Genomic DNA, 26,038 nt, shown 5'->3' with positions numbered 1-26,038 from the left:
CTAAAGAGGTCTTTGTGGCATTTATGGATTTGGAAAAGGCGTATGACAGGGTGGATAGGGGGGCAATGTGGCAGATGTTGCAAGTGTATGGTGTAGGAGGTAGGTTACTGAAAGCAGTGAAGAGTTTTTACGAGGATAGTGAGGCTCAAGTTAGAGTATGTAGGAAAGAGGGAAATTTTTTCCCAGTAAAAGTAGGCCTTAGACAAGGATGTGTGATGTCACCGTGGTTGTTTAATATATTTATAGATGGGGTTGTAAGAGAAGTAAATGCGAGGGTCTTGGCAAGAGGCGTGGAGTTAAAAGATAAAGAATCACACACAAAGTGGGAGTTGTCACAGCTGCTCTTTGCTGATGACACTGTGCTCTTGGGAGATTCTGAAGAGAAGCTGCAGAGATTGGTGGATGAATTTGGTAGGGTGTGCAAAAGAAGAAAATTAAAGGTGAATACAGGAAAGAGTAAGGTTATGAGGATAACAAAAAGATTAGGTGATGAAAGATTGAATATCAGATTGGAGGGAGAGAGTATGGAGGAGGTGAACGTATTCAGATATTTGGGAGTGGACGTGTCAGCGGATGGGTCTATGAAAGATGAGGTGAATCATAGAATTGATGAGGGAAAAAGAGTGAGTGGTGCACTTAGGAGTCTGTGGAGACAAAGAACTTTGTCCTTGGAGGCAAAGAGGGGAATGTATGAGAGTATAGTTTTACCAACGCTCTTATATGGGTGTGAAGCGTGGGTGATGAATGTTGCAGCGAGGAGAAGGCTGGAGGCAGTGGAGATGTCATGTCTGAGGGCAATGTGTGGTGTGAATATAATGCAGAGAATTCGTAGTTTGGAAGTTAGGAGGAGGTGCGGGATTACCAAAACTGTTGTCCAGAGGGCTGAGGAAGGGTTGTTGAGGTGGTTCGGACATGTAGAGAGAATGGAGCGAAACAGAATGACTTCAAGAGTGTATCAGTCTGTAGTGGAAGGAAGGCGGGGTAGGGGTCGGCCTAGGAAGGGTTGGAGGGAGGGGGTAAAGGAGGTTTTGTGTGCGAGGGGCTTGGACTTCCAGCAGGCATGCGTGAGCGTGTTTGATAGGAGTGAATGGAGACAAATGGTTTTTAATACTTGACGTGCTGTTGGAGTGTGAGCAAAGTAACATTTATGAAGGGATTCAGGGAAACTGGCAGGCCGGACTTGAGTCCTGGAGATGGGAAGTACAGTGCCTGCACTGTGAAGGAGGGGTGTTAATGTTGCAGTTTAAAAACTGTAGTGTAAAGCACCCTTCTGGCAAGACAGTGATGGAGTGAATGATGGTGAAAGTTTTTCTTTTTCGGGCCACCCTGCCTTGGTGGAAATCGGCCAGTGTGATAATAGAAATAAAAACTATAGAACAAAAGTTAGAGATAAGATAGGTCCCCTTAAAAATAACTATGGGCACCTTACTGACAAAGAGAATGAAATGTGCTCGATTTTAAATAATTATTTTCTCTCAGTTTTTACACAGGAAGACACTAACAATATTCCAGTAATTAATTTTTATAGTGGGCTAGAAGAAGATAAATTATGTAACATCACAGTCACTAGTGAAATGGTTGTGAAGCAGATAGACAGACTGAAGCAAAATAAGTCGCAGGATCTTGACGAGGTTTTTTCAAGGGTTCTTAAGGAATGCAAAATGGAACTCTGTGAACCATTAACTAATATTTTTAATTTATCTCTTCAAACAGGTGTAGTGTCTGATATGTGGAAGATGGCTAATGTAATTCCTATTTTTAAAACAGGGGACAAGTCGTTACCATCAAATTACTGCCCAATAAGCCTGACCTCAATTGTAGGCAAATTACTAGAGTCAATTATAGCTGAGATTATAAGAAGCCATCTCGATAAGCATAGCTTGATTAATGATACTCAGCATGGATTCACAAGAGGCCGGTCATGTCTAACTAATTTATTAACTTTCTTCAGTAAAGCTTTTGAGGCTGTTGACCACGATAAAGAATTTGATATTATTTACTTAGAATTTAGTAAGGCTTTTGATAGAGTTCCGCACCATAGACTGTTAAAGAAAGTGGCAGCTCATGGCATTGGGGGAAAAGTGCTCTCGCGGATCGAGTCATGGCTCACTGACAGGAAGCAGAGAGTGTCCATAAATGGGGTTAAGTCCGAGTGGGGATCTGTAACAAGTGGCGTTCCACAGGGATCAGTCTTGGGCCCGTTGTTGTTTATAATGTATATCAATGATCTTGATGAGGGAATTACTAGTGACATGAGCAAATTCGCCGATGACACAAAGATAGGTAGGATAATTGATTCAAACATAGATGTTATGGAACTTCAGGAGGATTTAAACAAACTCTATTCTTAGTCAGAAAAGTGGCAGATGCAGTTCAATGTAGATAAATGCAAGGTTCTGAAGCTTGGGAGTGCCCATAACCATAGTACTTATAAGTTAAATGATGTAGAACTTAGCCATACAGATTGCAAAAAGGACTTGGGGGTTTTGGTGAGCAGCAACCTTAAACCAAGACAGCAATGCCTAAGGGTACTTAATAAGGCAAATAGATTACTGGGATTTATATCAAGAAGTGTAAGCAACAGAAGTCCAGAGGTCATACTGCAGCTTTATACATCATTAGTAAGGCCTCACCTAGATTATGCAGCTCAGTTCTGGTCTCCATATTACAGAATGGACATAAATTCGTTAGAAAACATTCAGCATAGGATGACTAAATTAATACATAGCATTAGAAATCTTCCTTATGAAGAAAGATTGAAGACTCTTAAGTTACATTCACTTGTTAGACGAAGAATGAGGGGAGACCTGATCGAAGTGTATAAGTGGAAGATAGGTATTAATAAAGGGGATATTAATAAGGTCTTGAGGATGTCTCTCCAAGAGAGAACCTGCAGTAATGGATTTAAATTAGATAAGTTTAGATTTAGAAAGGTCATAGGAAACTATTGGTTTGGAAATAGGGTAGTTGATGAGTGGAACAGTCTACCTAGTTGGGTTATTGAGGCTGGGACTTTGGGTAGTTTCAAATTTAGGTTGGATAAGTACATGAGTGGGAGGGGTTGGATTTGAGTGGGACTTTCACATCAGAGCTTATTTCTTGGGTAGCATTGAAAATTGGGTTGGGCAAATGTTTTGTTAGTGGGATGAATTGTAAAGGACCTGCCTAGTATGGGCCAACAGGCCTCCTGCGGTGTTCCTCCTTTCTTATGTTCTTATGTTCTTAAGTCCAGCCTGCCGGTTTCCCTGAATCCGCTCATAAATGTTACTTTGCTCACACTCCAACAGCACGTCAAGTATTAAAAACCATTTGTCTCCATTCACTCCTATCAAACATGCTTACGCATGACCGCTGGAAATCCAAGCCCCTTGCACACAAAACCTCCTTTACCCCCTCCCTCCAGCCTTTCCTAGGCCGACCCCTACCCCGCCTTTCTTCCACTACAGACTGATATACTCTTGAAGTCATTCTGTTTCGCTCCATTCTCTCTACATGTCCGAACCACCTCAACAACCCTTCCTCAGCCCTCTGGACAACAGTTTTGGCAATCCCACACCTCCTCCTAACTTCCAAACTACGAATTCTCTGCATTATATTCACACCACACATTGCTCTCAGACATGACATCTCCACTGCCTCCAGCCTTCTCCTCGCTGCAACATTCATCACCCATGCTTCACACCCACATAGGAGCATTGGTAAAACTATACTCTCATACATTCCCCTATTTGCCTCCAAGGACAAAGCTCTTTGTCTCCACAGACTTCTAAGTGCACCAGTCACCCTTTTCATCAATTCTGTGATTCACCTCATCTTTCATAGACCCATCCACTGAAACGTCCACTCCCAAATATCTGAATACATTCACCTCTTCCATACTCTCTCCCTCCAATCCGATAACCAAGCTTTCATCACCTAATCTTTCTGTTATCCTCATAACCTTACTCTATCCTGTATTCACTTTTAATTTTCTTCTTTTACATACCCTACCAAATTCATCCACCAACCTCTGCAACTTCTCTTCAGAATCTCCCAAGAGCACAGTGTCATCAGCAAAGAGCAACTATGACAACTCCCACTTTATGTATGATTCTTTATCTTTTAACTTCACGCCTCTTGCCAAGACCCTCACATCTACTTCTCTTACAACCCCATCTATAAATATATTCGACAACCACAGCGACATCAAACATCCTTGTCTAAGGCCTACTTTTACTGGGAAATAATCTCCCTATTTCCAACATACTCTAACTTGAGCCTCACTATCCTCATAAAAACTCTTCACTGCTTTCAGTAACCTACCTCCTATACCATACACCTGCAACATCTGCCACATTGCCCCCCTATCCACCCTGTCATACGCCTTTTCCAAATCCATAAATGCCACAAAAACCTCTTTAGCCTTATCTAAATACTGTTCACTTATATGTTTCACTGTAAACACCTGGTCCACACACCCCCTACCTTTCCTAAAGCCTCCTTATTCATCTGCTATCCTATTCTCCTTCTTACTCTTAATTCTTTCAGTAATAACTCTACCATACACTTTACCAGGTATACTCAACAGACTTATCCCCCTATAATTTTTGCACTCTCTTTTGTCCCCTTTGCCTTTATACAAAGGAACTATGCATGCTCTCTGCCAATCCCTAGGTACCTTACCCTCTTCCATACATTTATTAAATATTAGCACCAACCACTCCAAAACTATATCCCCACCTGCTTTTAACATTTCTATCTTTATCCCAAGAATCCCAGCAGCCTTACCCCCTTTCATTTTACCTACTGCCTCACAAACTTCCCCCACACTCACAACTGGCTCTTCCTCACTCCTACAAGATGCTATTCTTCCTTGCCCTATACATGAAATCACAGCTTCCCTATCTTCATCAACATTTAACAATTCCTCAAAATATTCCCTCCATCTTCCCAATACCTCTAACTCTCCATTTAATAACTCTCCTCTCCTATTTTTAACTGACAAATCCATTTGTTCTCTAGGCTTCTTCAACTTGTTAATCTCACTCCAAAACTTTTTCTTATTTTCAACAAAATTTGTTGATAACATCTCACCCACTCTCTCATTTGCTCTCTTTTTACATTGCTTCACCACTCTCTTAACCTCTCTCTTTTTCTCCATATACTCTTCCCTCCTTGCATCACTTCTACCTTGTAAAAACTTCTCATATGCTAACTTTTTCTCCCTTACTACTCTCTTTACATCATCATTCCACCAATCGCTCCTCTTCCCTCCTGCACCCACTTTCCTGTAACCACAAACTTCTGCTGACACTCTAACACTGCATTTTTAAACCTACCTCATAACTCTTTGACCCCATTGCCTATGCTCTCATTAGCCCATCTATCCTCCAATAGCTGTTTATATCTTACCCTAACTGCCTCCTCTTTTAATTTATAAACCTTTACCTCTTTCTTCCCTGATGCTTCTATTCTCCTTGTATCCTATCTACCTTTTACTCTCAGTGTAGCTATAAACATGTACATCCTGAAGTCTACTCAACAGTCTTTTATCTACTAATACATAATCCGACAAACTACTGTCATTTCGACCTACATCATATCTTGTATACTTATTTATCCTCTTTTTCTTAAAATATGTATTACCTATAACTAAACCCCTTTCTATACAAAGTTCAATCAAAGGGCTCCCATTATCATTTACAACTGGCACCCCAAACTTACCTACCACACACTCTCTAAAAGTTTCTCCTACTTTAGCATTCAGGTCCCCTACTACAATTACTCTCTCACTTGGTTCAAAGGTTCCTATACATTCACTTAACATCTCCCAAAATCTCTCTCACCCCTCTACATTCGTCTCTTCTCCAGGTGCATACACACTTATTATGACCCACTTTTCGCATCCAACCTTTACTTTAATTCGCTTAATCCTTGAATTTACACATTCATATTCTCTTTTCTCCTTCCATAACTGATTCTTCAACATTATTGCTACCCCTTCCTTAGCTCTAACTCTCTCAGATACTCCAGATTTAATCCCATTTATTTCCCCCTACCAAAACTCCCCTACCCTCTTCAGCTTTGTTTTGCTTAGGGCCAGGACATCCAACTTCTTTTCATTCATAACATCAGCAATCATCTGTTTCTTGTCATCCGTACTACATCCACGAACATTCAAGCATCCCAGTTTTATAAAGTTTTTCTTCTTCTCTTTTTTTAGTAAATGTTTACAGGAGAAGGGGTTACTAGCCCATTGCTCCCGGCATTTTAGTCGCCTCATACGACACGCATGGCATATGGAGGAATGAGTCTTTCCCACTTCCCCATGGACAATAGAAGAAATAAAGAACAAGAGCTATTTAGAGAAAGGAGAAAAACCTAGATGTATGTACATTAGGGCCCCACTTATACGGCGGGTTAGATTCCAGTCTGCCGCCGGAAAGCAGACATCGCTGGAAGGCAGAACACCATTTTTTTCCATTTATAAATGCATATAAATGCCAGACAACAAGTTTACACTAAATTATATTAAGTTAGTAATAGAACTAGGCATTAAAACACACAAAGTAAAATACATTCACAATAAATTCATTACTCATCTTAAAGTATTTGTAATCTTAATGTAGCGAGAGAGGTGAGTAGGACTTATTTGTAGGAAGTCAGGTGCAGGTAGCCCAGGTGTAGGTAGCACTGGCTCCCCGTCTCATACTTAATAATATGGCTCTGGGCCACGGTGTAGGTAGCCGGTAGGTGTAGCCCAGGCGGGCTACACCTACCGGCTACCTACACTGACTTCCTACAAATAAATAATATTCACCTCTCTTCCTATATTAAGACTACTCATATTTTAACCCCTTCAGGGTCCTGGTGGCCTGGTGGTTAAAGCTCCCGCTTCACACACGGAGGGCCCGGGTTCGATTCCCGGCGGGTGGAAACATTTCGACACGTTTCCTTACACCTGTTGTCCTGTTCACCTAGCAGCAAATAGGTACCTGGGTGTTAGTCGACTGGTGTGGGTCGCATCCTGGGGGACAAGATTAAGGACCCCAATGGAAATAAGTTAGACAGTCCTCGATGACGCACTGACTTTCTTGGGTTATCCTGGGTGGCTAGCCCTCCGGGGTTAAAAATCCGAACGAAATCTTATCTTATCTTATCTTATCTTAAGGCCAAAATCTGAATTGGTGCTCCAGTGTCCAAGAAATTTTGAAAAAAAAAAAAAAAATTATTTTTCTTACAGAATTAAAGAGTATATTTTTGTGAAGGTAATAAGACAAAAAAAAGTTTTTTCTGATCAGTACTTGCCGAGATACAGCGGCGGGAAGTTGGCCCAAAATGACCGGGTGGCGGCTACATCAATGACTTCCGCAAAATCCCATTTTTTTATTTTGTTTTTTATACTTTTTTCTTTTTTTTTCTAATTTTTTACTTTTTCTAATAACATTTGTGGCCTGTGAGACCAGTATAATGTATATTGTATAAGTGTACACTCATTGTATTCAACACAATAACTGCACTAACTTGTTTATCATTATATTGCTTACAAAACTTGTTTATAAGTTTATTGTGAACAAAATGATGAAAATATTAGTCTGGTTATTGTGTTGAATACAACGGTACCATATAGTACCATATGGTACAATGGTGCCATAGGGTGCAATGGTACCATATGGTACAATGGCACCATATGATACAATGGTACCATATGGTACAATATGGTACAATGGCACATGATACAATGGTACCATATAGTACCATATGGTACAATGGTGCCATAGGGTGCAATGGTACCATAGGGTGCAATGGTACCATATGGTACAATGGCATCATATGATACAATGGTACCATATGGTACAATATGGCACATGATACAATGGTACCATATGATACAATGGTACCATATGGTAGAATGGCACCATTTGGTACAATGGTACCATATGATACAATGGTACCATATGGTGCAATGGTACCTTATGATACCACATGGAATTATGGTACCATATGGTACCATATGATGCAATGGTACCATATGGTACATTGTACCATACAGTACAATGATACCATATGGTTCATTGTACCATATGGTACTGTTGTATTCAACACAAACATACTAATATTTTCATTATTATTTTGTTTACAATAATTGTTTACAACAAAAATATGCAAAAATGTTGTATATTAGTAATGTTCTATTATATATTTACAAGTGTACAGGAACTTTACGTGTTCCTTGAGGTGGATGACAAAGCACTTTGTCTCGGAAACTGCGGAGTCAGTAGCTAGCTTGTCGCCACTCACTCAGTCTTGGCTGGTGTCTCATGCCACCAACACCTATTGACCATATGGTACATGGTATATGTTAAAGGGTACCATATGGTACATTGTACTATATGGTAAAGGGTACCATGCAGTACAGGATAACATATGGTGCAGGGTACCATATGGTACAGGGTACCATATGGTACAAGGTACCATACAGTACAGGACACCATATGGTACAGATACCCTGTACCATACAGTACAGGACACCATATGGTACAGATACAGGGATAACTATGGAAATAAGTCACCCTGACTTTTTTGGGTTATCCTATGATTTTATACGTATGCTGCTATGTATGATAATCTGTGTAATTGTATTTCTGTACACCTGAATAAACTTACTCAAGTGCATGTGGCATCATAAGTAAGTTTATTTAGTTATACACAAATAAAGTTACATAGAATATCATACTTAGCAGCATATGTTTGGAGAACCTAGGATAACCCAAAAAAGTCAGACAGATTTATTTCCATTAGGGTCCCTGTACCCTGTACCATATGGTACAATGTACTATATGGTACAATGTACTATATGGTACATTGTACCATATGGTACCATTGTACCATATACCATTGTACCATATGATACCATTGTATGACATGGCACCATTGTACCATATGGTACCATTGTACCATATGGCACAATGGTACCATATGGTTCAAAACCATAGAATTCATCTTCAGTTCCACTTCCATCAGTCTTAGAACTGTAAGTTGTGAAGAGGAGAGTCAGAATTCGCCCTGAGAGTGAGTGGGGAGTGAGAGCTTCCTTGCCGCCAGGCACTATGAACAAAGCTACTTTGCCGGCGTTCCCACAATGCCATGCGGGTGTCCAGATTTTTTCTGTGGTGTGCACACTGACCACCCAGACCCATTCTCTTAGATGTAGGCCTACCAGCCTTCTCGTGCTAAATTTGACGGCGCTAGAATTTTGGCATAGATCTACGGTTTGGACCCTGAACATAAAGCCGTAGATCTACGGGACGGACCCTGATAGGGTTAAGGTAAATAATGAATGTATGCGTATTTTACCTCTCTGGGATGTTTTAAATATCGTATATTAACCCCTTCAGGGTCCAAGGCCCATATCTGAAGTGGTGCCCCAGTGTCCAAGAATTTTCAAAAAAAAAATTTGTTATTTTTTCTTATGAAATGGTAGAGAATCTTTTTGTGAAGGTAATAAAACAAAAAGTACGAAATTTGATGGAAAATTGACGAAATTATGCTCTCGCGAATTTTGATGTGTCAGCGATATTTACGAATCGGCGATTTTGCCGACTTTGACTCCCATTTTAGGCCAATTACATTATTCCAGTCAACCAAATTCTTAGCTCTTTCACTAGTATTACTTCTATTCTATCGATTGAGCACAAGAAATCGCCAAGTCAACTGTTTCAACTACAAATTAAAGTGATCAGAAATTGTTAATTTGGCCAATTTAACACAAAGTTCAAAATATTCCAATTTCAAAATAGGGTCCAGAATAAACAATGTAGGTATTCCTGGAACTAAACTAACATTTCCTCTGTTCATTAGTTACGTTTTGAGGCTTTACAAATAAATTCCATTTTTATTTTTTATTCACATAATGAATTTTTATTCACACCAAAAAATAGAAGATTTACTGTTATGCAATACTGTAATAATTGTATAAATATCATCACCATATTTGTGAATTCATATTAGACCCACCAGCTGTCGTGTATTAGACGTGTGAGGTCGTTTGTTTACTCTTGAATATCGGCAAAAATTTAACATTTCTGCTACTTTGAGCTCAGTTTCAAGCCATTTCCATTGCTAAAACCAATCAAAATCATCTCTATTTCTGTAATATGTCTTCCATTCTATCAAATGAGACCAAGAAATCTCAAATAGAACTATAAAAAACATACGAAAAAACACTGCAAAGTCGCTGTTTTAATCGAAAAATCATGATTTCAGTTTTTTTCTCTCATACACAGCGTGCTGCGGGATCTGTTTTATGTGGTGCACACATACCACATAGATGTATTCTCTCATATCTAGGCCCAAATGTACCACTCACAGTTTATCAGAGTGAGCTGAGCTCATGACATAGATCTACGGTTTGGACCCTGAACGTAAAGCCGTAGATCTACGGGACAGACCCTCAAAGGGTTAAGCTCCCTAAAGCAATACAATGCATATATAGTACACTCAATAATTACCTTAAAATATTTGTAGTCTTAATGTAGGGTGAGAGGTGAGTTATATTTGTATGAAGTCAGGTTGGGAAGTATGGGTAGCCAGGAAAGGCAGCTCTCACCACCTCACCCACACATAATGTAAACAAACCAGCCGAACACATCTTGTTTTCGTCACTTTACATTGTGTACATGTTGTCTCCATATTGATACAGTAGAATAAATAAAGAGAAACACTCCCATTCTCGTGTAACACCATTTTTAGAAGAAATGACGCCCTGAGTGAAGGCATACGAAAGGAATAATTTTCTAGTTACCCTCAGTAATATTATAGTGACACATTTTCTCTGATGTTGGACTACAAGTTGCCTGGCTACCACAAGTCCTACAAGTTGCCTGGCTACCACAAGTCCTACAAGTTGCCTGTCTACCACAAGTCCTACAGGTTGCCTGGCTACCACAAGTTGCCTGGCTACCACATCTCATATTCATGTTAATTTATTCTGCTGTAGGGTGTATTTAGATGGATTAAGCAAAATGTCTATATTAACATTTTATATATTTAATGCTCCTTAGAGTGATTATTGTGTTATTATTATCATTATTAATATGGTATCTTCAAGATTAATAAGACACTCTTAGTGATTTTAATGTATACCTGCATGCCAGCACAGTGTGTAAGTTTACTTAGGTAAAGGTACACATACGTAAAATTATCAGTTATAATAACAATAATGTAAGTATGTAGTCCGCCTGGCCTACATACCTACACCTACCTACATGGCTACACGATATTTAATGTGGCCCAGAGACATGTTATTACCATCGAAATACAGTGGATCCCCGCATAACGATATTAATCCGTTCATGAGAGCTCATTGTTATGCGAAATTATCGTTATGCAAATGAATTTTCCCCATAAGAAATAATGGAAATCAAATTAATCCGTGCAAGACACCCAAAAGTATGAAAAAAAAAATTTTACCACATGAAATATACATTTTCCTACACACAAAGAGAAGGATACATGCACAATAGTAGAGTAGTACATGCACAATATATATTGTGCATGAACTACTCTACTAAATGAAGAATAAATGACACTTACCTTAATTGAAGATGCAGCAATGACTGATGAGACACTGTGTCCTGGGAGTTCCTTTTCCTCCTGAGTACTGTAGGTCCTGTTTGGCATTTTCTTCCAGAACAGGCCTTATCACACTGTGTATGCCACTACGACTCTTAAATCTCTCAAACCAACCTTTGCTGGCTTTAAATTCACCAATATGAGCACTAGTTCCAGGCATTTTTCCCTGTTCACCTGGGTGTTAGTCGACTGGTGTGGGTTGCATCCTGGGAGACAAGATTAAGGACCCCAATGGAAATAAGTTAGTCCTCGATGATGCACTGACTTTCTTGGGTTATCCTGGGTGGCTAACCCTCTGGGGTTAATTGTTTCTCGGTAATTGTTTCACGTTAAGCCACACCAACAACACTCTCTCCACATCTTCGAGTAATACAGCTGATGGTGGTGCAGCAACAACAACAGCTGTGGTGCAGCTGACCATGGTGCAGCAGCAGCTGGGTGCAGCAACAGCTGACCATGGTGCAGCTGCAGCTGTGGTGCAGCAGCAGCTGTGGTGCAGCAACAGCTGACTGGTCCAATTTATCAGCTGGCCGTGGTGCAGCTGCAGCTGTGGTGCAGCAGCAGCTGACTGTGGTACGATAGTATTTATCACCCTTTTTACCACAGGGTTGTCACTAGAAGCTTTCTTTGGGCCCATGGTGGCTTATTTAGCAGTTACAAGCACTATAAATAATGGAATAATACAAAATGTATCGAATGTATGCATGCAACCAGCCACCCTGGCTTGTAAACAATGACGGCAAGGCAGGCGCTCAGGCTGGATGGACAGGTTCGGGACAGGTTTGGGACGAGTCATGTTCAGAAACAGCTGATGGTGCAACAGCAGCTGACCATGGTGCAGCAGCAGCTGACTGATCCAGCAACAGCTGACTGGTCCAGCAACAGCTGACTGGTCCAGCAACAGCTGACTGGTCCAGCAACAGCTGACTGGTCCAGCAACAGCTGACTGGTCCAGCAACAGCTGACTGATCCAGCAACAGCTGACTGATCCAGCAACAGCTGACTGATCCAGCAACAGCTGACTGATCCAGCAACAGTGATTCTTAAATCTCTCAAACCAACATTCGCTGGCTTTAAATTCACCAATATGAGCACTAGTTCCAGGCGTTTTTCCCTGTTCACCTGGGTGTTAGTCGACTGGTGTGGATTGCATCCTGGGAGACAAGATTAAGGACCCCAATGGAAATAAGTTAGACAGTCCTCGATGACACTGACTTTTTTGGGTTATCCTGGGTGGCTAACCCTCTGGGGTTAATTGTTTCTTGGTATTCTCAATAAGCCACACCAACAACGGTGCTACAGCAGCAGCAGCAGCAGCAGCAGCTGACAGTGCTACAGCAGCAGCAGCAGCAGCTGACAGTGCTACAGCAGCAGCAGCAGCAGCTGACAGTGCTACAGCAGCAGCAGACGATGCTACAGCAGCAGCAGACGGTACTACAGCAGCAGCAGCAGCAGACTGTACTACAGCAGCAGCAGCAGCAGACGGTACTACAGTAGCAGCAGCAGCAGACGGTACTACAGCAGCAGCAGCAGCAGACGGTACTACAGCAGCAGCAGCTGACGGTGGTACAGCAGCAGCAGCAGCTGACAGTGCTACAGCAGCACCAGCAGCTGACAGTGCTACAGCAGCAGCAGCAGCTGACAGTGCTACAGCAGCAGCAGACAATGCTACAGCAGCAGCAGATGGTACTACAACAGCAGCAGCAGCAGCAGCAGCTGACGGTGGTACAGCAGCAGCAGCAGCTGACGGTGCTACAGCAGCAGCAGCAGCTCACAGTGCTGCAGCAGCAGCTCACAGTGCAGCAGCAGCAGCAGCAGTTGACAGTGCTACAGCAGCAGCAGACGATGCTACAGCAGCAGCAGACGATGCTACAGCAGCAGCAGACGGTACTGCAGCAGCAGCAGACGGTACTACAACAGCAGCAGCAGCTGATGGTGGTACAGCAGCAGCAGCAGCTGATGGTGCTACAGCAGCAGCAGCAGCTGACAGTGCTACAGCAGCAGCAGCATCAGCAGTTGACCATGGTACCACAGTATTTCAATAATATTTCTCACCCTTTTTACCACAGGGTTGGCACTAGAAGCTTTCTTGGGGCCCATGGTCACTTATTTTGCAGATAAAATCACCAAAAACACTGTAATAATACGAAATGTTACGATTGTATGCTTGGATGTTACCGCGGAGGCTGGCTTGTAAACAATGCCACCAGCAGAACATGTGAGGCTGGCTCAGGCCGCACATTAGACGCGTCTCGGACGAACAGCATTGAGCGGGTTTTTTAGCGGTATGCGAGGCAAAATCTTAGCGATAAAATGTATCGGTATGCGGATTTAACGCTATGTAAGGCCAACGGTATGCGGGGGTCCACTGTACCATGTTCACTGAGTTTAATCGTTTCTATCAACTACCTTTAGATGCCATCATAAACAAATGGAGAAGTAATGAATAATTCATGCCGAGAATAGTAAACAAAAGAGTTATGTTTTAAGAGGAGTGACAATGTTTTCCCTCTGCCCAGCTACCACACCTCCTTAGTGTATAAACATAAAATGTTATATGTTATGTAACATGTTTCTTATATAATTTTGAAGAAAATATAATAGATGGATTAATGACAATGTCTATATTAACGTAAAATAAGACATTTAATGTGCCCAAGAGTGATTATTATTAGTATTACATAATGTTTTCCCTCCACCCGGCAACCACATCTCCATGAAACGCGTTTCTTACATAATTTTGAAGAAAATATCGAAGATGGATTTATAAAAATGTCTATATTGATATAAAATTAGACATTTAATGTGCCAAAGAGTGATTATTATTACATAATAGAGAGATATGCTTATGGAGAATGTAAACAAACCGGGTGGCATGTGCCGTATTTGAAAGACCACTTGCTGTATAGAAAGCTTTGGCCATAATTTGAGATCGCCATATTAGCGGAACGCCGTAAGGCAAAACTCAGAAAAGCAGGGCCCTACTATACACCCAAAAACACCAACACAACACCTCTTGTGACATACATGATGACTTATTTTATTCATTTTAGAGTATATGTCATGTTTCTATGTTATTAACATTGTTTATTATTTCATATTAGTTGAATTGTGATAGATAAATAAGCTGTAGAGTTGACATTAGTATCATATTCTCCAACGATAAACTTGCCTCCCTCTCCCTTCCACCCTGTCTGCCATACACCAAGTGTGATGTTAAGTGTTCATTTATACATTTTATTAGTGCTTTAAAATTATTTGTCATTCCTTTCTGCAAGTAAATCTATATTTAAGCTAGGGAAGTGACCCCTGATAAGGACTTGGTACCTAGAGTCCTTATGGAGGGGGATTCCCCTTCCAAACAATAACCTCTCTTCCCTCTCCCCTCCTCCCTGTCTTCCATCCATCAACAACAGCCTTTAATAAAGGTAAGTGTCATGTTGAATGTTCATTCTTTTGTGCATGTAAATCTATCTTTAAAATAAAAAACAAATTTTTTTGTTAATACTTCCGGGTGTCTGGCACGGATTAACTGGATTTACATTATTTCTTAGGGGGGAAATGGTTTCCATTTTCCCCGATTGCTCTGGAACGGATTAAACACAAAAACCGAGGGTCCACTATATAAATGTATTTGTGATTTAATTATGCCATCTCTTGGTTACCAAGTCATCATGGCCACTAAAGTGTGCAGTAAACAGGAAATTTCTCTGAAGATCAGAAAAGAAATTGTGAAAAAAAAAAAACACGATGAAAGACTTAGAAGTAGTGGAATGGTCTATTATCAAGCAAAGAGAAATTACAAAGAATATTAAAGTGGCTGATGAATCTAAGCCAGTGAAAAAGAGCAGAGAAATTATCATAGAGATGGACTGTTGCTATTGTGGCTAAGAGAGAAGCAGAAGAGAGAGGCAGTGCTTGCAAGTTATATGTGAGACTGCACGATAAATTTATGATTTTTAAAAAACACCATTTACCCTAAAGTAGCGATGCTACTCCATATGATGATTTGAAAGCCAGCAAAAGGTGTTCGAAGATTTCAAGAGAAGGGCCAATATTAAAAGTGTTAAAGCATTTTGAATCTTTCAATGCTAATATGGAATTTGATGAAGCTGTTAAGATTCAGTTTGAAAAGCTTGTTATGGCAGAGAGTTATCTTCCTCAGCAAGTGTTTAATGTGGATGAAACAGGGTTCTTTTTGGAAAAGAATGCTCAGGCAAACATTCATCACAAAGGAAGAGGCCACTTTGCTTGGGCAGAAGCCTACTCTGCTGTTGAGTGCCAGTGCCTCTGGAGATTTCAAGCTAGAGCCTATGCTTGTTTACTACTCAGAAAACCCCAGTCTTTAAACAACAAAAAGCATCCAAGGGCAGATTAGGCATGTTTTGGTACTGCAAAAAGAAGACCAGGGTGAGAAGACAATTCTTCCGTGAAGCTCAACAAGTGCTTTATCTATCAGTTCAGAGCTACCTGCAAATAAACAAACTTCCTCTAAAGGTATTGTTACTTTTGGATAATATACAAAAACATGATCCAGAACTCGTCCTATCTCTGGAAGCAGAGATTGGAAATTTCTTTTCTGAGACTTCAGGATATATAATCATTAGCCTCTAGGAATTCTGGAAGACTAAGTTTAACATCTTAGGCTGAGTGAGGCTCAAAGAAAATTCCTGAAATGAAGTTTTCACTGAGTGCCTCAATGGCTCCTAGAAAACTTGTGGCCTTCAGTCACCTATGACACTGAAGGATTTAAGGCTGAGGAGGAGGATGTAAACCAGGAGACTGTCACTCTTGATGAGGCACTAGGGTTTTAAGTTAGTGAAGATGTAGAGGAGTTAATTCAGGACCAGCGACAAGAGTTGACAACAGTGGAGCTCCAGCAATTACGGATGATAAATGAAGACAATGGGGAGGAAGTGGTGGAAGATGACCACAGAATAATAGTTGCTAAAATTCAGTTGTTTACTTATTGGCAAGATGTGAAAAGAATCATAAGATAGCACCCAGGTATTGAAAAAAAATGAACTCTTCCTGTGTTTTTGAAACAAATGTTTTATCTTATTTTAAGAACCTCAAAAGAAAGCGACAAACAATCAACTCAAGACAGATTTTTTAAGAGGCAGTCATTGGAAGGAGCTTCTCCTTGCCACCAGTAACTCCTCTCCATCCTCTCCCCCATTAGCACACCACCAACTCTTCAAGTCCCAGGTACAGAAATGGTTGCACTTCTGGGGTCTTAGAATGAATTACCATAAAACCATGTATTTATTTATTTATTTATTTATTTATTTCCAATTTGTGCACACATACAGAGGTACAAAAAAATACAGATAAGAGCAGTATGCCAAAGCCACTTATACTATGCATAGCATTACGGGCTGGCTTAAAATTAACTTAAGATTAACTAAGCAATGATTATTATTATTATTATAATCAAAAAGAAGCGCTAAGCCACAAGGACTATACAGCGCTGCTACTAAGCAATGATGAAATCAGTGATAAAACATTAATGTAAACAGATAACTATAAAGCACAAGTGAGTATTACAAAGACAGGTCATATGGTTGCATTCAGTTAGGTAGTGATTCTGTTAGGTAGTGTATTTAAAAAATAATAAGTTAGATTGGGTTTTAGGTTTAACATTTATGTGATATAATTGTGAGAAACATTTAAGATATACAATTTATAATGTTCAGTTATTCAGTATTTATTTGGTTTTGGGTGAGTAAGTAATCTTTGAGAAGAGACTTGAATTTATAAACAGGTTGTGTTTCTTTTATATTTACAGGTAATGAATTCCAGATTTTAGGGCCTTTTATGTGCATTGAGTTTTTGCATAGTGTGAGATGGACACGAGGAACATCAAAGAGTGATCTGTGCCTTGTGTTATGGTCATGTGTTCTGTTGAGGTTGGCAAGGAGATGTTTGAGGGGAGGGTTAATATCAGAGTTAAGTGTTCTATGTATGTAATAGGTGCAGTAATAAGTATGGATGTTTTGTATGGTGAGTAGGTTTAGTGTATTGAATATTGGTGGAGTGTGCTGCCTGTAGTGAGAATTTGTTATCATTCTAACTGCAGCCTTTTGTTGGGTAATTAGTGGTCTGAGATGGTTAATTGTTGTTGAGCCCCATGCACAAATTCCATAGGTGAGATAGGGGTAAATAAGAGAGTGATATAGGGCCAGGAGGGCTGACTGTGGAACATAGTACCGTATCTTCGATAGTATGCCTACAGTCTTGGAAATTTTCTTAGAAATTTGATGTATATGTGTATGAAATTTGAGTCTATTATCAAGGTGGATTCCTAAGAATTTTCCCTCTGTTAGTTTTGTGATAGGTGATCCATTTATCATTATGTTAAGAGGGACATCTGTAGCTCTGTTACCAAACTGAATGAAGTAGGTTTTGTCAATGTTTAGTGTAAGTTTGTTAGTCCTCATCCAGGTAGATATTTTCTGTAATTCGGTATTTACAGTATTGGCTAGCGTGACTGGGCTCGGGTGAGAGAAGACGTATGTAGTGTCATCTGCAAATAGTGTGGGTTTGAGTAATTGCGAAGCATTTGGAAGGTCATTTATGTATAGGAGAAAGAGAAGAGGGCCAAGGACACTTCCCTGTGGGACACCAACTGTAATTGGTTGTGCAGAAGAGTTTGCCCCATTTGCGTACACATATTGGCTTCTGTTGCTGAGGTAAGACTTGAGGTAGTTGAGGGAGTGCCCTCTTATACCATAGTGTGACAATTTTACGTGGAGCAAGTCATGGTCAACTGTATCAAAAGCTTTACGTAAGTCAATGAAGATCCCCAGTGGGACTTCTTTTTTTCTCTATTGCAGTGTATATATGTTCTAGCATGTGTATAATAGCATCATTAGTATTTTTATTAGGCCTGAATCCAAATTGGCAGGGGTTGAGTATGTTTTGGGAGATAAGGTAGGAGTAGATTCGTTTATGAATTAATTTTTCGAAGATTTTTGAGAGAGGGTGTAAGTTGGATATTGGCCTATAGTTATTCAACTCTGTTTGGTCTCCTCCTTTGTGGATCGGGGTGACCCTTGCTATTTTGAGTACTGTAGGGAAGGTGGAGGATTCAATGGATTTGTTAAAGAGTGTTGCAATGATTGGTGATAGCACTTGTGACACTTTTTTGTATATAAGGGGTGGTAAGGTATTTAAATCTCCTGCCTTGTTTTTTAGTGCGTTGATAATAAGGGAGACTTCGTATGGGTTAGTCGGAGCTAGGAACAGTGTGTTCGGGTAGTTGCCGGTGAGGTAGTCATTTGGTGGGGTATCTGGGGTATGAGTTACGATAGTTTTCAAATGCAATACATCTTCTGCAGCAGATTAATATCATAACTAAGGGACCATTGTACGGTATATACAAATGAAAAATAGGAAGAAATAAAGGGGATATCAACAATATCCTGAAAGTATCTAACCAATACAGACTTCACAGCATTGGTAATTTGGAGGAAGTTAAATTTACAAAGGATATGGCAACAGAGCTGTAGATGTGTGGCACAGACTTCCAGATAGCATTATTAACCCGTAAACGGTCCAAGCAGATCTATGTTCACACGTGTAGTGCTACAAAAGTAGATCTACGTTTTTTTTTCGTATTTTCAAATACAGTATAACAAAAGAAAAAGTAGATCAAAGTTTTTTTACACATTTTCAAATGTAAAAAAACAAAAAGATCTACTTTTTTACATATTTTCAAATGTTGAAAAAACGTATATATACGTTTGGACCAATACTGTAAATACCGAATTACAGAAAATATCTACCTGGATGAGGACTAACAAACTTACACTAAACATTGACAAAACCTACTTCATTCAGTTTGGTAACAGAGCTACAGATGTCCCTCTTAACATAATGATAAATGGATCACCTATCACAAAACTAACAGAGGGAAAATTCTTAGGAATCCACCTTGATAATAGACTCAAATTTCATACACATATACATCAAATTTCTAAGAAAATTTCCAAGACTGTAGGCATACTATCGAAGATACGGTACTATGTTCCACAGTCAGCCCTCCTGGCCCTATATCACTCTCTTATTTACCCCTATCTCACCTATGGAATTTGTGCATGGGGCTCAACAACAATTAACCATCTCAGACCACTAATTACCCAACAAAAGGCTGCAGTTAGAATGATAACAAATTCTCACTACAGGCAGCACACTCCACCAATATTCAATACACTAAACCTACTCACCATACAAAACATCCATACTTATTACTGCACCTATTACATACATAGAACACTTAACTCTGATATTAACCCTCCCCTCAAACATCTCCTTGCCAACCTCAACAGAACACATGACCATAACACAAGGCACAGATCACTCTTTGATGTTCCTCGTGTCCATCTCACACTATGCAAAAACTCAATGCACATAAAAGACCCTAAAATCTGGAATTCATTACCTGTAAATATAAAAGAAACACAACCTGTTTATAAATTCAAGTCTCTTCTCAAAGATTACTTACTCACCCAAAACCAAATAAATACTGAATAACTGAACATTATAAATTGTATATCTTAAATGTTTCTCACAATTATATCACATAAATGTTAAACCTAAAACCCAATCTAACTTTATTATTTTTTAAATACACTACCTAACAGAATCACTACCTAACTGAATGCAACCATATGACCTGTCTTTGTAATACTCACTTGTGCTTTATAGTTATCTGTTTACATTAATGTTTTATCACTGATTTCATCATTGCTTAGTAGCAGCGCTGTATAGTCCTTGTGGCTTAGCGCTTCTTTTTGATTATAATAATAATAATAATAATCATTGCTTAGTTAATCTTAAGTTAATTTTAAGCCAGCCCGTAATGCTATGCATAGTATAAGTGGCTTTGGCATACTGCTCTTATCTGTATTTTTTTTGTACCTCTGTATGTGTGCACAAATTGGAAATAAATAAAAGGCAAGAACCTTGGGCACCTTTATAGTTCGGCAGGTATTTGAGTAGATGAGAGTTGGACCTGCTTAGCATGGGTAATTAGCCTACTGAAGTATTCCATCACTGAACCTGCCCTCTGAGCATTCAGGTAAATTCTTTACACAGGGTTTGCAGCCCATTTCAAAGTAATGTTAGGTAAGGTTTAGTTAGGCTAGGTTAAGACAAGATTTTCTTCGGATTTATCATCCAGAGGAGTAGACATCCAGGATAACCCAATAATGTTTGGGGCTGTTTGTCTTTTTACCATTGATCCTTAAATTTTGTCCCTCAGGATGTGACCCACAGCAGTCAACTAACACCCACAAACCTACTTACTGTTAGATAAACAGAGGCAGCAGGTGTAAGAAACATGCCCAAAGTTTCCAGATGTGCTGGGGTTTGAACCATGAACATTCAGTATGTGAGCTGAGTGTGTGATCAAATGAGCCACAGGACACTGCTGCCCTCTATCTGAAAAAAATAATAAAATATAACATACCCTAATAATAAAAAATCTGTACCTCAAACAGAAAAATTATACCCGCAGCAAAGGGCCTGAGCAAATCAATGTAATTCAACTGATCAAGGTGCCTTCAACAGCTACCCATTTGACTGTATTTACAATAGTGGTATGATGTCTATGTTTATGAGGATGGGCTGTTCAATCTCATGCTCTCATAACAAACTCCACTGCAAAATCCACGTAATGGTGAATTTGCATGATAGAAAAAAACGACACTAAACATTAATTGCCAACTGCTATGCAATGCATCCTGGAGAAGAGGATCAAAGGGTCCCAGTGGAAATAAGTCAGACAGCTTGGCTTTCTTGATCGAACCGGGGTTACAATAAGTGTCAGGGGCCCGAGACTGTTCAACTGCCTCCCAGCACACATAAGGGGGATTACCAACAGACCCCTGGCAGTCTTCAAGCTGGCACTGGACAAGCACCTAAAGTCAGTTCCGGATCAGCCGGGCTGTGGCTCATACGTTGGTTTGCATGCAGCCAGCAGCAACAGCCTGGTTGATCAGGCTCTGATCCACCAGGAGGCCTGGTCACAGACCGGGCCGCGGGGGCGTTGACCCCCGGAACTCTCTCCAGGTACTGTCTACTGAGCTCGGTGCCTCAGTAGGCAAAGCTCTTGCCTCACACACTGAGACTGTGGTTCAATCCTCGACCAAGCAAGTAGGTACTTGGGTGTCAGTTACCTCACACCTGCTGTCCCTGTTCATCAAGCAATAAGTAGGTACCTGGGTGTTAGTTGACTGGTTTGGGTGGGATCCTGAGGGACAAAATTGAAGGACTCCAATGAAATAAGACAGACAATCCTCAATGAAGCACTGACTTTCTTGAGTTATCCTGGGTGGCTAACACTCACTACCCAGGGTTATCCTAGGTAGCTAACCTTCTCTACTTTGGATTATCCTAGGTGGCTAACACTCCCTACCTTGGGTTATCCTGGGTGGCTAGCACTCCCTACCCTGGATTATCCTGGGTGGCTAAGACTCCCTACCATGGGTGGCTAACACTCCCTACCATGGGTGGCTAACACTCCCTACCATGGGTGGCTAACACTCCCTACCATGGGTGGCTAACACTCCCTACCATGGGTGGCTAACACTCCCTACCATGGGTGGCTAACACTCCCTACCATGGGTGGCTAACACTCCCTACCATGGGTGGCTAACACTCCCTATGCTGGGATACCCTGGGTGGCTAACACTCCCTACCCTGGATTATCCTGGGTGGCTAACACTCCCTACCCTGGATTATCCTGGGTGGCTAACACTCCTTACCCTGGGTTATCCTGGATGGCTAATACTCCTACCCTGGGTTATCATAGAAGGCTAATACTCACTGGCCCAGGTTATTCTGGATGGCTAACACTTCCTACCCTAAGTTATCCTGGGTGACTAACACTTCCTGCCCTGGGCTATCCTGGGTGGCTAGCAATCCTTACCCTGGGTTAATCTAGGTTGCTAAAACTCCCTACCCTCGGTTATTATGGGTGGCAAACACTCCCTACACTGGGTTATCAAGGATGGTTTCACCCCCTACCGTATGTTATCCTGGATGGTTAACACTCCCAACCCTGGGATACCATGGAAGGCTAACACTCCCTTACTTGGGTTATCCTCGATAGTTAACACTCCCTACCCTAAGTTATCCTGGATGGCTAGCACTCCCTGCCCAGGGCTATCCTGGGTGGCTAACACCCCCTAACCTGGGTTAATCTGGGTTGCTAAAACTCCCTACCGTGGGTTATTATGGGTGGCACACACTCCCTATCCTGGGTCATCATGGATGGTTACACTCTCTACCCTGGGTTATCCTGGATGGCTAACGCTCCCTACCCTGGGTTATCATAGGTGGCTAACACTCCCTACCCTGGGATATCATGGATGGTTACACTCCCTACCCTAAGCTATCCTGGATGGTTAACACTCCCAACCCTGGGATATCATGGGTGGCTAACACTCCCTACCTTGGGTTATCATGGAAGGCTAACACTCCCTTACCTGGGTTATCCTGGATGGCTAACATTCCCTTACCTGGGCTATCCTGGATGGCTAACACTCCCTACCCTGGGTTAATCTGGGTTACTAAACCCCCTACCCTGGGTTATTATGGGTGGCAAACAGTCTGTACCCTGGGTTATCATGGATGGTTACACTCCCTACCCTGGGTTATCCTGGATGGCTAACACTCCCAACCCTGGGTTATCCTCGGTGGCTAACACTCCCTACACTGGGTTAATCTAGGTTGCTAAAACTCTTTACCCTGGGTTATTATGGTGGCAAACACTCCCTACCCTGGGTTATCTTGAATGCTTACACTCCCCACCCTAGGTTATCCTGGATGGTTAACACTCCCAACCCTGGGATATCATGGGTGGCTAACACTCCCTACCCTGGGTTATCCTGGATGGCTAACACTCCCTACCCTGGGTTATCAAGGAAGGCTAACACTCCCTTACTTGGGTTAACTTGGATGGCTAACACTCCCTACCCTAAGTTATCATGGGTGGCTAACACTCCTTACCCTGGGTTAATCTGGGTTGCTAAAACTCCCTACACTGTGTTATTATGGGTGGCAAACACTCCCTACCCAGGGTTATCATGGGTGGCTAACACTCCCTCCCCTGGGTTATCCTGGATGGCTAACACTCCCTACCTTGGTTATCCTGGATGGCTAATACTCCTACCCTGGGTTATCATGGAAGGCTAACACTCACATACCTGGGTTATCCTGGGTGGCTAACACTCCCTACCCTGGATTATCATGGATGGTTACAGTCCCTACCCTGGGTTATCCTGGATGGTCAACACTCCCTAACCTGGGTTATCATGGGTGGTTAACACTCACTACCCTGGGTTATCATGGATGGTTACACTCCCTACCCTAAGTTATCCTGGATGGTTAACACTCCCAACCCTGGGATATCATGGGTGGCTAACACTCCCAACCCTGGGTTATCCTGGATGGCAAACACTCCTTACCCTGGGTTATCATGGAAGGCTAACACTCCCTTACTAGGGTTATCCTGGATGGCTAACACTCCCTGCCCAGGGTTAATCTGAGTTGCTAAAACTCCCTACTCAGGGTTATTATGGGTGGCAAACACTCTCTACCCTGGGTTATCCTGGATAGCTAACACTCCCTACCCTTGGTTATCATGGGTGGCTAACATTCCCTACCTTGGGTTATCCTGGATCACTAATACTCCTGGCATGGGTTATCATGAAGGCTAACACTCCCTTACCTGGGTTATCCTGGATGGCTAACACTCCCTGCCCAGGGCTATCCTGGGTGGCTAACACTCCCTACCCTGGGTTAATCTGGGTTGGTAAAACTCCCTGCCCTGTGTTATTATGGATGGCAAACACTCCCTACCCTGGGTTATCCTGAATGGCTAACCCTCCCAACCCTGGGTTATCATGGGTGGCTAACACTCCCCACCCTGTGTTATCCTGGATGGCTAATACTCCTACCCTGTGTTGTCCTGGATGGCTAACACTCCCTACCCTGGGTTGTCCTGGATGGCTAACACTCCCTACCCTGGGTTATCAAGGAAGGCAAACACTCACATACCTGGGTTATCCTGGATGGCTAATACTCCTACCCTGGGTTATTAAGGAAGGCAAACACTCACATACCTGGGTTATCCTGGATGGTTAACACTCCCTACCCTGGGTTATTAAGGAAGGCAAACACTCACATACCTGGGCTATCCTGGATGGCTAACACTCCCTGCCCTGCACTATCCTGGGTGGCTAACACTCCCTACCCTGGGTTAACTTGAGTTGCTAAAACTCCTTACCTTGGGTTATTATGGGTGGCAAACACTCCCTACCCTGGGTTATCATGGATGGCTAACACTCCCTACCCTGGGTTATCATGGATTGCTAATACTCCCTATGCTGGGTTATCATGGGTGGCTAACACTCCCTACCTTGGGTTACCCTGGAAGGCTAGTACTCCTACCCTGGGTTATCATGGAAGGCTAACACTCCCTTACCTGGGTTATCCTGGATGGCTAACATTCCCTACCCTAAATTATCCTGGATGGCTAATACTCCCTGACTTGGGCTATCCTGGGTGGCTAACACTCCCTACCCTGGGTTAATCTGGGTTGCTAAAACTCCCTACGCTGGGTTAAAAATGAGTGACAAACACTCCCTACCCTGGCTTATCCTGGATGGCTAACACTCCCTACCCTGGGTTATCATGGGTGGCTAACACTCCCAACCCTGGGTTATCCTGGATGGCTAATATTCCCTACCCTGGGTTATCATGGGTGGCTAACATTCCCTACCCTGGGTTAACCTGGGAGGCTAACCCTCCAGGTTAAAAATTTGAACAAATCTTATCTTAACTAGCAAGGTCCCTCTACTTCCACAACCTCCTCGGAAATACAAATAATAAAACACAGGAATTAATGTTGAAATGTGTTTCTCTTCTTCGATCAGTGTCTTCTACTATGCAACAATTAAGATAAAATGAAAATAAGGTCTTATGCATTGCTCCTTATCTCTTAAGTGGATGTGACTAGGATCTGACTAGCTTAGGCCAGCATGTGCCTTGGACCTGACTAGCTTAGGTCAGCAGGTGACTTGGACCTGACTAGCTTAGGACAATAGGTGACCTGGACCTGACTATCTTAGGCCAGAAATTGACTTGGACCTAACTAGCTTAGGCCAATAGGTGACTTGGACATGACTAGCTTGGGCCAGTAGGTTACTTGGACCTGCAATGGATGAGCCAGTAGGCCTGCTGCAAGTTTATTCAGATGAAAATTCACACACATGAGCTATTAAATCTCTGCAGCAAATTCACCTTAAAGCAGCAAATAACAGAGCCTACAGGACTAGAAAATACACTGGATCTCATCTTCACTAACAATGATCTTATATGTAATATAACCATATCAAAGACAATTCACTCAGATCAC

The 26,038-nt window shown here is 41.6% G+C and overlaps 1 long non-coding RNA gene across 2 annotated transcripts in view; it reads right to left on the bottom strand.

Annotated features, from left to right (window-relative positions):
* LOC138851409 (uncharacterized) overlaps positions 1–26,038 on the bottom strand; it is a 138,397-nt gene that overhangs the window by 78,922 nt on the left and 33,437 nt on the right. For both annotated transcript variants that reach the window (XR_011391204.1, XR_011391203.1), the window contains exon 2: positions 20,923–21,057. This is a non-coding gene — a long non-coding RNA (uncharacterized lncRNA). The remainder of the gene's footprint in view (positions 1–20,922; positions 21,058–26,038) is intronic.

This window comes from Cherax quadricarinatus, unplaced genomic scaffold (genome assembly GCF_038502225.1).
Source record: "Cherax quadricarinatus isolate ZL_2023a unplaced genomic scaffold, ASM3850222v1 Contig538, whole genome shotgun sequence".
Classification (NCBI taxonomy): domain Eukaryota; kingdom Metazoa; phylum Arthropoda; class Malacostraca; order Decapoda; family Parastacidae; genus Cherax; species Cherax quadricarinatus.
The sequence above is the reverse complement of the archived record's forward strand: the minus strand, read 5'-3'. Positions and strand labels throughout refer to the sequence as shown.